We start from the raw sequence: 12,652 nt of genomic DNA, 5'->3' as shown, positions 1-12,652 counted from the left end.
CACTGTATGTAGTATATGGCCTACCTTTTGGGCCTGCCTTTTGAATGTGGCCTACGAAATTCTGTCACTGTATGTAGTATATGGCCTACCTTTCGGGCCTGCCTTTTGAATGTGGCCTACGAAATTCTGTCACTGTATGTAGTATATGGCCTACCTTTCGGGCCTGCCTTTTGAATGTGGCCTACGAAATTCTGTCACTGTATGTAGTATATGGCCTACCTTTCGGGCCTGCCTTTTGAATGTGGCCTACGAAATTCTGTCACTGTATGTAGTATATGGCCTACCTTTCGGGCCTGCCTTTTGAATGTGGCCTACGGAATTCTGTCACTGTATGTAGTATATGGCCTACCTTTCGGGCCTGCCTTTTGAATGTGGCCTACGGAATTCTGTCACTGTATGTAGTATATGGCCTACCTTTCGGGCCTGCCTTTTGAATGTGGCCTACGAAATTCTGTCACTGTACCTTTTGGGCCTACCTTTTGAATGTGGCCTACGATATTTTGTCACTGTATATAGTATATGGCCTACCTTTTTGACCTACCTTTTGAATGTGGCCTACGAAATTCTGTCACTGTACCTTTTGGGCCTACCTTTTGAATGTGGCCTACGAAATTCTGTCACTGTACCTTTTGGGCCTACCTTTTGAATGTGGCCTACGAAATTCTGTCACTGCATGTAGTATATGGCCTACCTTTTGGGCCTGCCTTTTGAATGTGGCCTACGGAATTCTGTTACTGTATGTAGTATATGGCCTACCTTTTGGGCCTGCCTTTTGAATGTGGCCTACGGAATTCTGTCACTGTATGTAGTATATGGCCTACCTTTTGGGCCTGCCTTTTGAATGTGGCCTAAGGAATTCTGTTACTGTATGTAGTATATGGCCTACCTTTTGGGCCTGCCTTTTGAATGTGGCCTACGGAATTCTGTCACTGTATGTAGTATATGGCCTACCTTTCGGGCCTGCCTTTTGAATGTGGGCTACGGAATTCTGTCACTGTATATAGTATATGGCCTACCTTTTGGGCCTACCTTTTGAATGTGGCCTACGAAATTCTGTCACTGTATATAGTATATGGCCTACCTTTTGGGCCTACCTTTTGAATGTGGCCTACGAAATTTTGTCACTGTACCTTTTGGGCCTACCTTTTGAATGTGGCCTACGATATTTTGTCACTGTATATAGTATATGGCCTACCTTTTTGACCTACCTTTTGAATGTGGCCTACGAAATTCTGTCACTGTATATAGTATATGGCCTACCTTTTGGGCCTACCTTTTGAATGTGGCCTACGAAATTCTGTCACTGTACCTTTTGGGCCTACCTTTTGAATGTGGCCTACCTTTTGAATGTGGCCTACGAAATTCTGTCACTGTATATAGTATATGGCCTACCTTTTGGGCCTACCTTTTGAATGTGGCCTACGAAATTCTGTCACTGTACCTTTTGGGCCTACCTTTTGAATGTGGCCTACAAAATTCTGTCACTGTACCTTTTGGGCCTACCTTTTGAATGTGGCCTACGGAATTCGGTCACTGTATATAGTATATGGCCTACCTTTTGGGCCTACCTTTTGAATGTGGCCTACGAAATTCTGTCACTGTATATAGTATATGGCCTACCTTTTGGGCCTACCTTTTGAATGTGGCCTACGAAATTCTGTCACTGTACCTTTTGGGCTTACCTTTTGAATGTGGCCTACGGAATTCTGTCACTGCATATAGTATATGGCCTACCTTTTGGGCCTACCTTTTGAATGTGGCCTACAAAATTCTGTCACTGTATGTAGTATATGGCCTACCTTTTGGGCCTACCTTTTGAATGTGGCCTACGAAATTCTGTCACTGTATGTAGTATATGGCCTACCTTTTGGGCCTACCTTTTGAATGTGGCCTACGAAATTCTGTCACTGTACCTTTTGGGCCTAACTTTTTTAATGTGGCCTACGGAATTCTGTCACTGCATATAGTATATGGCCTACCTTTTGGTCCTACCTTTTGAATGTGGCCTACGAAATTCTGTCACTGTACCTTTTGGGCTTACCTTTTGAATGTGGCCTACGGAATTCTGTCACTGCATATAGTATATGGCCTACCTTTTGGGCCTACCTTTTGAATGTGGCCTACAAAATTCTGTCACTGTATGTAGTATATGGCCTACCTTTTGGGCCTACCTTTTGAATGTGGCCTACGAAATTCTGTCACTGTATGTAGTATATGGCCTACCTTTTGGGCCTACCTTTTGAATGTGGCCTACGAAATTCTGTCACTGTACCTTTTGGGCCTACCTTTTGAATGTGGCCTACGGAATTCTGTCACTGCATATAGTATATGGCCTACCTTTTGGGCCTACCTTTTGAATGTGGCCTACAAAATTCTGTCACTGTATGTAGTATATGGCCTACCTTTTGGGCCTACCTTTTGAATGTGGCCTACGAAATTCTGTCACTGTACCTTTTGGGCCTAACTTTTTTAATGTGGCCTACAAAATTCTGTCACTGTACCTTTTGGGCTTACCTTTTGAATGTGGCCTACGGAATTTTGTCACTGCATATAGTATATGGCCTACCTTTTGGGCCTACCTTTTGAATGTGGCCTACAAAATTCTGTCACTGTACCTTTTGGGCTTACCTTTTGAATGTGGCCTACGGAATTCTGTCACTGCATATAGTATATGGCCTACCTTTTGGGCCTACCTTTTGAATGTGGCCTACGAAATTCTGTCACTGTATGTAGTATATGGCCTACCTTTTGGGCCTACCTTTTGAATGTGGCCTAAGAAATTCTGTCACTGTACCTTTTGGGCCTACCTTTTGAATGTGGCCTACAAAATTCTGTCACTGTACCTTTTGGGCCTACCTTTTGAATGTGGCCTACGAAATTTTGTCACTGTATATAGTATATGGCCTACCTTTTGGGCCAACCTTTTGAATGTGGCCTACGAAATTCTGTCACTGTATGTAGTATATGGCCTACCTTTTGGGCCTACCTTTTGAATGTGGCCTAAGAAATTCTGTCACTGTACCTTTTGGGCCTACCTTTTGAATGTGGCCTACGATATTTTGTCACTGTATATAGTATATGGCCTACCTTTTGGGCCTACCTTTTGAATGTGGCCTACGAAATTCTGTCACTGTATGTAGTATATGGCCTACCTTTTGGGCCTACCTTTTGAATGTGGCCTACGAAATTCTGTCACTGTACCTTTTGGGCCTACCTTTTGAATGTGGCCTACGAAATTCTGTCACTGTATATAGTATATGGCCTACCTTTTGGGACTACCTTTTGAATGTGGCCTAAGAAATTCTGTCACTGTACCTTTTGGGCCTACCTTTTGAATGTGGCCTACGATATTTTGTCACTGTATATAGTATATGGCCTACCTTTTGGGCCTACCTTTTGAATGTGGCCTACGAAATTCTGTCACTGTATGTAGTATATGGTCTACCTTTTGGGCCTACCTTTTGAATGTGGCCTACGAAATTCTGTCACTGTACCTTTTGGGCCTACCTTTTGAATGTGGCCTACGAAATTCTGTCACTGTACCTTTTGGGCCTACCTTTTGAATGTGGCCTACGAAATTCTGTCACTGTATATAGTATATGGCCTACCTTTTGGGCCTACCTTTTGAATGTGGCCTACGAAATTCTGTCACTGTACCTTTTGGGCCTACCTTTTGAATGTGGCCTACGAAATTCTGTCACTGTATATAGTATATGGCCTACCTTTTGGGCCTACCTTTTGAATGTGGCCTACGAAATTCTGTCACTGTACCTTTTGGGCCTACCTTTTGAATGTGGCCTACGAAATTTTGTCACTGTACCTTTAGGGCCTACCTTTTGAATGTGGCCTACGGAATTCTGTCACTGTATATAGTATATGGCCTACCTTTTGGGCCTACCTTTTGAATGTGGCCTATGAAATTCTGTCACTGTATGTAGTATATGGCCTACCTTTTGGGCCTACCTTTTGAATGTGGCCTACGAAATTCTGTCACTGTACCTTTTGGGCCTACCTTTTGAATGTGGCCTACGAAATTCTGTCACTGTATGTAGTATATGGCCTACCTTTTGGGCCTACCTTTTGAATATGGCCTACGAAATTCTGTCACTGTACCATTTGGGCCTACCTTTTGAATGTGGCCTACGAAATTCTGTCACTGTACCTTTTGGGCCTACCTTTTGAATGTGGCCTACGAAATTCTGTCACTGTACCTTTTGGGCCTACCTTTTGAATGTGGCCTACGAAGTTCTGTCACTGTATGTAGTATATGGCCTACCTTTTGGGCCTACCTTTTGAATGTGGCCTACGAAATTCTGTCACTGTACCATTTTGGCCTACCTTTTGAATGTGGCCTACGAAATTCTGTCCCTGTACCATTTGGGCCTACCTTTTGAATGTGGCCTACGAAATTCTGTCACTGTACCTTTTGGGCCTACCTTTTGAATGTGGCCTACGAAGTTCTGTCACTGTATGTAGTATATGGCCTACCTTTTGGGCCTACCTTTTGAATGTGGCCTACGAAATTCTGTCACTGTACCATTTTGGCCTACCTTTTGAATGTGGCCTACGAAATTCTGTCCCTGTACCATTTGGGCCTACCTTTTGAATGTGGCCTACAAAATTCTGTCCCTGTACCATTTGGGCCTACCTTTTGAATGTGGCCTACGAAATTCTTTCACTGTATATAGTATATGGCCTACCTTTTGGGCCTACCTTTTGAATGTGGCCTACGAAATTTTGTCACTGTATATAGTATATGGCCTACCTTTTGGGCCTACCTTTTGAATGTGGCCTACGAAATTCTGTCACTGTATGTAGTATATGGCCTACCTTTTGAATGTGGCCTACGAAATTCTGTCACTGTATGTAGTATATGGCCTACCTTTTGGGCCTACCTTTTGAATGTGGCCTACGAAATTCTGTCACTGTACCTTTTGGGCCTACCTTTTGAATGTGGCCTACGAAATTCTTTCACTGTATATAGTATATGGCCTACCTTTTGGGCCTACCTTTTGAATGTGGCCTACGAAATTTTGTCACTGTATATAGTATATGGCCTACCTTTTGGGCCTACCTTTTGAATGTGGCCTACGAAATTCTGTCACTGTATGTAGTATATGGCCTACCTTTTGGGCCTACCTTTTGAATGTGGCCTACGAAATTCTATCACTGTATATAGTATATGGCCTACCTTTTGGGCCTACCTTTTGAATGTGGCCTAAGAAATTCTGTCACTGTACCTTTTGGGCCTACCTTTTGAATGTGGCCTACGATATTTTGTCACTGTATATAGTATATGGCCTACCTTTTGGGCCTACCTTTTGAATGTGGCCTACGAAATTCTGTCACTGTACCTTTTGGGCCTACCTTTTGAATGTGGCCTACGAAATTCTGTCACTGTACCTTTTGGGCCTACCTTTTGAATGTGGCCTACGAAATTCTGTCACTGTATATAGTATATGGCCTACCTTTTGGGCCTACCTTTTGAATGTGGCCTACGAAATTCTGTCACTGTACCTTTTGGGCCTACCTTTTGAATGTGGCCTACGAAATTCTGTCACTGTACCTTTTGGGCCTACCTTTTGAATGTGGCCTACGAAATTCTGTCACTGTATATAGTATATGGCCTACCTTTTGGGCCTACCTTTTGAATGTGGCCTACGAAATTCTGTCACTGTACCTTTTGGGCCTACCTTTTGAATGTGGCCTACGAAATTCTGTCACTGTACCTTTTGGGCCTACCTTTTGAATGTGGCCTACGGAATTCTGTCACTGTATATAGTATATGGCCTACCTTTTGGGCCTACCTTTTGAATGTGGCCTACGAAATTCTGTCACTGTATGTAGTATATGGCCTACCTTTTGGGCCTACCTTTTGAATGTGGCCTACGAAATTCTGTCACTGTACCTTTTGGGCCTACCTTTTGAATGTGGCCTACGAAATTCTGTCACTGTATATAGTATATGGCCTACCTTTTGGGCCTACCTTTTGAATGTGGCCTACGAAATTGTGTCACTGTACCTTTTGGGCCTACCTTTTGAATGTGGCCTACGAAATTCTGTCACTGTACCTTTTGGGCCTACCTTTTGAATGTGGCCTACGAAATTCTGTCACTGTATATAGTATATGGCCTACCTTTTGGGCCTACCTTTTGAATGTGGCCTACGAAATTCTGTCACTGTACCTTTTGGGCCTACCTTTTGAATGTGGCCTACGAAATTCTGTCACTGTACCTTTTGGGCCTACCTTTTGAATGTGGCCTACGGAATTCTGTCACTGTATATAGTATATGGCCTACCTTTTGGGCCTACCTTTTGAATGTGGCCTACGAAATTCTGTCACTGTATGTAGTATATGGCCTACCTTTTGGGCCTACCTTTTGAATGTGGCCTACGAAATTCTGTCACTGTACCTTTTGGGCCTACCTTTTGAATGTGGCCTACGAAATTCTGTCACTGTATATAGTATATGGCGTACCTTTTGGGCCTACCTTTTGAATGTGGCCTACGAGATTCTGTCACTGTACCTTTTGGGCCTACCTTTTGAATGTGGCCTACGAAATTCTGTCACTGTATATAGTATATGGCCTACCTTTTGGGCCTACCTTTTGAATGTGGCCTACGAAATTCTGTCACTGTACCTTTTGGGCCTACCTTTTGAATGTGGCCTACGATTTTTCAATATTAAACTTACCCGATAATCATGTAGCTGTCAACTCTGTTGCCCGACAGAATTCTATGGAGGGATACGCCAGCTATCACAATACTAGAAGGGGGTGTTCTTACCAGCGCCACCTGTGGCCAGGTACTCAAGTACTTCTTGTTGACACCTCCTCAATTATTCCTCTGTCGTGCTTCTGACAAGACGTTCTGGGATACGCTTATGTTCTTGGAGTATTTTCACGACTTTGGTGAAGTATTTCTCTTTGATTTCGGCTGTCGCTTTACTGGAAACTTCTCTTTTAGCTTAGTTAGCTTTTGGAATTAATTTGATTAATTATGGTGACGAAGAGAGTATGAACTCTCGTTCACCTTTCAATGGCCGACCCTTCCCTTAGACGGAAGTGTTGGTGTCTAAGAGAGTATAGACTCTCTTTCTTAATTTTGCTTAACAAAAGTTATAGATTTATTTTATATCTCTCCGCCTCTTATAGGCCTCTTCGATTAACTTCCTTTTATTATAAACTTATTAAAATTAATTTTTATATTTGTTTATATTCGACCTTCCTAATAGTAGGCGGTCTTTTCTTGGTACCGAAGTTAATTATCGTGAGCCCGTCATTTCGGTTTTACCTGTTAACATATTATGCTATTTTAAGGTCTTTGAAAGAATTTCTTTGATAGTCTCGTACTTTTTCAAAGTTGAACTAACGTTTTGTTTGTCTCGGCAGTTGTTGACGTTCAGAACGTTTCAACTTGCACTCTATCGTTACGATAGAGATAGAATGTTCACGGTTTCACATTGCAGTAAGAGTAACCGTGTCTAGCGTTTTGTTCATTCTTTCTTAACTTAGGTTTTGATCCTAATAAGGAACTTTTCTTTTTGGGAAATATTTCAGTTTTTTCCTTTAACAATAATATGTTTTAACGATATATATGATTGGGCTCTTCTCTCAGGTTCTAAGTCAAGAGAGAGAGATAGAGACGGAGGGAGAAAGAGGATAAACGTTTCCCTCAAGCCTGCCAGGCGTACGAGTAACGTCGTTATCGTTTTGCTCTTATCCCTAGTCTCTTTAGGGGAAGAAACTAAACGTTTCTAGAGTGATCTAGTGTTTAGTCTCTTTCCAGCCACTGAATTTTCTTTCATTAGTTTTTTTCTGTTACATTGTAATTCTGTTTTCGCAATTACTAACTTTTGAGAAGGATAGAATTGCGTGTTTCAGGTACAAACCACTTAAAGTTTCGAGTTCAGTGAAATAAGTGCAAACAGAAATCAAAGTGATAAGTGATTAGCGCAAAGTATGTCAGTGTTATGCGTGAGGGTTCTTTTGTGCGCGCCAGTCGTCCTCCCAGTCCGGGACCTCTTGCAAGCTCCCAAGCCCAGGGGAGAAGCAATGTCGAAGGGCAAAAGGGTTCGGCAGGCCTTGATCGGCGCACAGAAGTATCCTCGGTGGTTGTGGGCGTGTCTTACCGAGACCGTCACTCCCACCCGCAGACGATTGAGCCCTTATTTTGCTCGTCTGCAGAAGAGATTTAGAGGAGAAAATAAAGGCAGAGTAACGCTGGTCTCAGGTCTTAAGACCTCTTAAACGTAAAGTCCAGACCTATGCCAGACGTACAAAGTAAAGTTCAACAACCCGGATGCAGTCATTGGGTTAGCTCTGACTCTCCTCAGTCATCAGTTTGTCGGGCTGAGAGTGCACCTACACTCCCCCCGCCTATGCTCGCTCCGCCTGATCGCAGTACCACCTGCCAGGCGTACGATGTTGTGGACTCTACTACAGTCCATGCAAGCACAGCTTTCGGACCTGATGCGTGAGTGTCGTGCTGAGAGTGTTGCACCTCCTCCTCCTCCTGCACCGGTGGTGCACCAACCGCCTGCACCCGTTCAGCCTGTGCTGCACCCGCCTGCACCGGTGGTGCACCAACCGGCTGCACCCGTTCAGCCTGCACTCGCTGCACCCAGTCGCAGCACCATCTGCCAGGCGTACGATGTTGTGGACTCTACTACAGTCCATGCAAGCACAGCTTTCGGACCTGTTGCGTGAGTGTCGGGCTGAGAGTGTTGCACCTCCACCTGCACCCTTTCAGCCTGTGCTCAACCCGCCTGCACTCGCTGCACCCAGTCGCAGCACCATCTGCCAGGCGTACGATGTTGTGGACTCTACTACAGTCCATGCAAGCACAGCTTTCGGACCTGTTGCGTGAGTGTCGGGCTGAGAGTGTTGCACCTCCCCTGCACCCGTTCAGCCTGTGCTCAACCCGCCTGCACTCGCTGCACCCAGTCGCAGCACCATCTGCCAGGCGTACGATGTTGAACCTCTTTCTGTGTTCGCTGTTCCCAGTGTTGTTCAGCCTCAGCCTTCTTTAAGGCAACCTTCGGTTTGGGATCAGGAGGATTACTCCACTCTTCCTCCTCCTCCCCTGGCTGCTCCACCGGTGGTGCAACTCTCGGTGGAGGTACAACCTCTTCCACCTGTGAGTCAGTCTCCTCAGCTGCTGCACCGAGCTCAACCCGTGCACCCTGATCCTGCGCCTCAGACACCTCTGCTTGCGGGAACTTTACCTTGTTCTGCGCAACCTCGGTCTCTTCACGCTCCACTCATACCACAGGAACAGGAACTTTCTGCACCTTCCACTGTTGTTGTTCCAGCTCGTTCTGACTCTGCTGTTCAGCATACCTTACCTCCATTTTCAAACCATGGCAAAAATATGAATCATGAGTTATGAATGTAAGGTAAACATTATGTTGATTTTTAAACCCCATGCAAGCATGCATAAAGCACTCTAGCACTGGTCATGGAATTTCTGAGAAATGTTAAACGCCATGCACACGCTCTGCTTTCCTTACAGCAGGCTCTGCTTACAGCAGGCTCTGCTTACTACATGCTCAGCATTCAGCATGCTCTGCATTCAGCATGCTCTGCATACAACATGCTCTGCATACAGCATGCTCTGCATTCAGCATGCTCTGCATACAACATGCTCTACATACAGCATGCTCTGCATACAGCATACTCTGCATTCATCATGCTCTGCATACCTTACCGCATGCTTCTCAACATATCTTGGGTTGTTGCCAACTCACTAGACTGTCAAGCAGTTTCATAACGTTGCCTTCTAGTCTGCTGCTTTTGCACCAGTGAACCCTCACTCAGAGAACTTAGCTTTTCTAGGATAAGGTCCCTGTAGATGAGAAAGTTCTTTTCTCCCTCCTTCTGATATTCCCTTGAGGACTCTGTCATTTGGAGGGAGCCTTTAGCTGCATAACCTCTTATGGACTTTTATTTAAGCATAACATGCTTACAGGGAAGGTAATGGTTCCACTTCAGCCGCTAATCCCGTCTGTTACCACACCTGCTCCCATAGACCTTGAGCTGTGTTGCATGACATGCAGTCCAAGCTTAGTCCTTGTTAGAGGATTTTTTGTTTACGGAGTCAATGTGTCACGGGGAAGACGTTCAACAACCAACAGAAGGGACTTGTTGTGACGCAGTGCGGCAACCTCAGCAACCCGTTAAGGAGTTGTCTGTACGACCCAGATAGTCTAGACAGATTCGGGTTGTCACTGTACTTCCTCGCTTGCCCATGATTGTCAGTTTACAGACTGTGCAGCAGTATCATGATGTTGTGTCCGGCTCCGTCAGACGACTGGCTTTTAAGAGCTCCCACAAGTCGTCGCTGTCTGGAGATTTTCAAATGGACTATGGATCTGACCAAGGAACTGGGCCTCCTGGTCAATTTTGAGGAGTCTCAGCTCGTTCCATCCCAGACCATTGTTTCCTTGGGTATGGATCTTCAGAGTCGAGCTTTTCGGACTTGTCCGTCGGCCCCAAGGATCTTCCAAGCCCTAGAATGCATCCAGAGCATGCTGAGAAGGAACCGATGCTTAGTCAGGCAGGGGATGAGTCTAACAGGGACACTTTCATCGCTGGCCCTGTTCATCGAGTTAGGGAGACTCCACCTCCGCCCCCTTCAGTATCATCTAGCTGCTCACTGGATAAAGGACATGACGCTAGAGATGGGCTCAGTTCCTGTTTCCGAAGAGATGAGGTCTACTCTAACGTGGTGGAAGAACAGCATTCTTCTCAAGGAAGGTCTACCTTTGGCTGTTCAGACCCCCGACCACCGTCTCTTCTCGGACGCATCGGACACGGGCTGGGGTGCGACACTGGACGGACAGGAATGCTCGGGAACATGGAATCAGGAGCAAAGGACACTTCACATCTATTGCAAGGAGTTGTTGGCAGTTCATCTGGCCTTGATAAACTTCAAGTCCCTCCAGCTTAACAAGGTGGTGGAGGTGAACTCCGACTACACCACAGCCTTGGCTTACATCTCCAAGCAGAGAGGGACTCATTCGAGGAAGTTGTTCAAGATCGCAAGGGACCTCCTCATTTGGTCAAAGATCGAAAGCTCACGCTGGTAACGAGGCTCATTCAGGGCGATATGAATGTCATGGCAGGTCGCCTCAGCCGTAAGGGTCAGGTCTTCCCCACAGAGTGGACCCTTCACAAGAATGTTTGCAGCAGACTTTGGGCCCTGTGGGGTCTGCCAACCATAGTTCTATTCGCTACCTCGATGACCAAGAAGCTCCTCTTGTATTGTTCTCCGATTCCAGACCCAGCAGCAGTTCGCGTGGATGCCTTTCTGCTGGATTGGTCCCATCTCAACCTGTATGCATTCCCGCTGTTCAAGATTGTCAACAGGGTACTTCAGAAGTTCGCCTCTCACAAAGGGACACGGTTGACGTTGGTTGCTCCCCTCTGACCCGCGAGAGAAGGGTTCACCGAGGTACTGCAATGGCTGGTCGACGTTCCCAGGACTCTTCCTCCTAGAGTGGACCTTCTGCGTCAACCTCACGTAAAGAAGGTACACCCAAACCTCCACGCTCTTCGTCTGACTGCCTTCAGACTATCGAAAGTCTCTCAAGAACTAGAGGCTTTTCGAAGGAGGCAGCCAGAACGATTGCCAGAGCAAGGACGACATCCACTCTCAGAGTCTATCAGTCTTAATGGGAAGTCTTCCGAAGCTGGTGCAAGGCCAATGTAGTTTTCCTCAACCAGTACCACTGTAACCCAGATTGCTGACTTCCTGTTACATCTAAGGAACGTAAAATCCCTATCAGCTCCTACGATCAAGGGTTACAGAATTATGTTGGCAGCGGTTTTCCGCCACAGAGGCTTGGATCTTTCCTCCTACAAAGATCTACAGGACCTCCTTAGGTCTTTTGAGACCTCAAAGGAACGTCGGTTGTCCACTCCAGGCTGGAATCTAGACGTGGTCCTAAGGTTCCTAATGTCATAAGGATTTGAACCGTTCCAATCAGCCTCTTTTAAGGACCTCACATTAGAAACTCTTTTCCTCGTGTGCTTAGCAACAGGTAAAAGAGTAAGTGAGATCCACGCCTTCAGCAGGAACATAGGTTTCACATCTGAAACGGCTACATGTTCCTTGCGGCTCGGTTTTTTTGGCTAAAACGAGCTTCCTTCCCGTCCTTGCCCTAAGTCGTTCGAGATCCCAAGTCTGTCCAACATGGTGGGGAACGAACTAGAGAGAGTACTTTGCCCTGTTAGAGCTCTTAAGTACTATCTAAGAAGGTCAAAACCATTACGAGGACAATCAGAAGCCTTATGGTGTGCTATCAAGAAGCCTTCTCTACCAATGTCTAAGAACTCAGTTTCTTACTACATCAGGCTTCTGATTAGAGAAGCAAATTCTCATCTGAAGGAAGAAGACCTTGCTTTGCTGAAGGTAAGGACACATGAAGTGAGAGCTGTGGCTACTTCAGTGGCCTTCAAACAGAACCGTTCTCTGCAGAGTGTTATGGATGCAACCTATTGGAGAAGCAAGTCAGTGTTCGCATCATTCTATCTCAAAGATGTCCAGTCTCTTTACGAGTACTGCTACACCCTGGGTCCATTCGTAGCAACGAATGCAGTAGTAGGCGAGGGCTCAGCCACTACATTCCCATAATTCCATAACTTTTTAA

This window comes from Palaemon carinicauda, chromosome 26 (genome assembly GCF_036898095.1).
Source record: "Palaemon carinicauda isolate YSFRI2023 chromosome 26, ASM3689809v2, whole genome shotgun sequence".
NCBI lineage: Eukaryota > Metazoa > Arthropoda > Malacostraca > Decapoda > Palaemonidae > Palaemon > Palaemon carinicauda.
The sequence above is the reverse complement of the archived record's forward strand: the minus strand, read 5'-3'. Positions refer to the sequence as shown.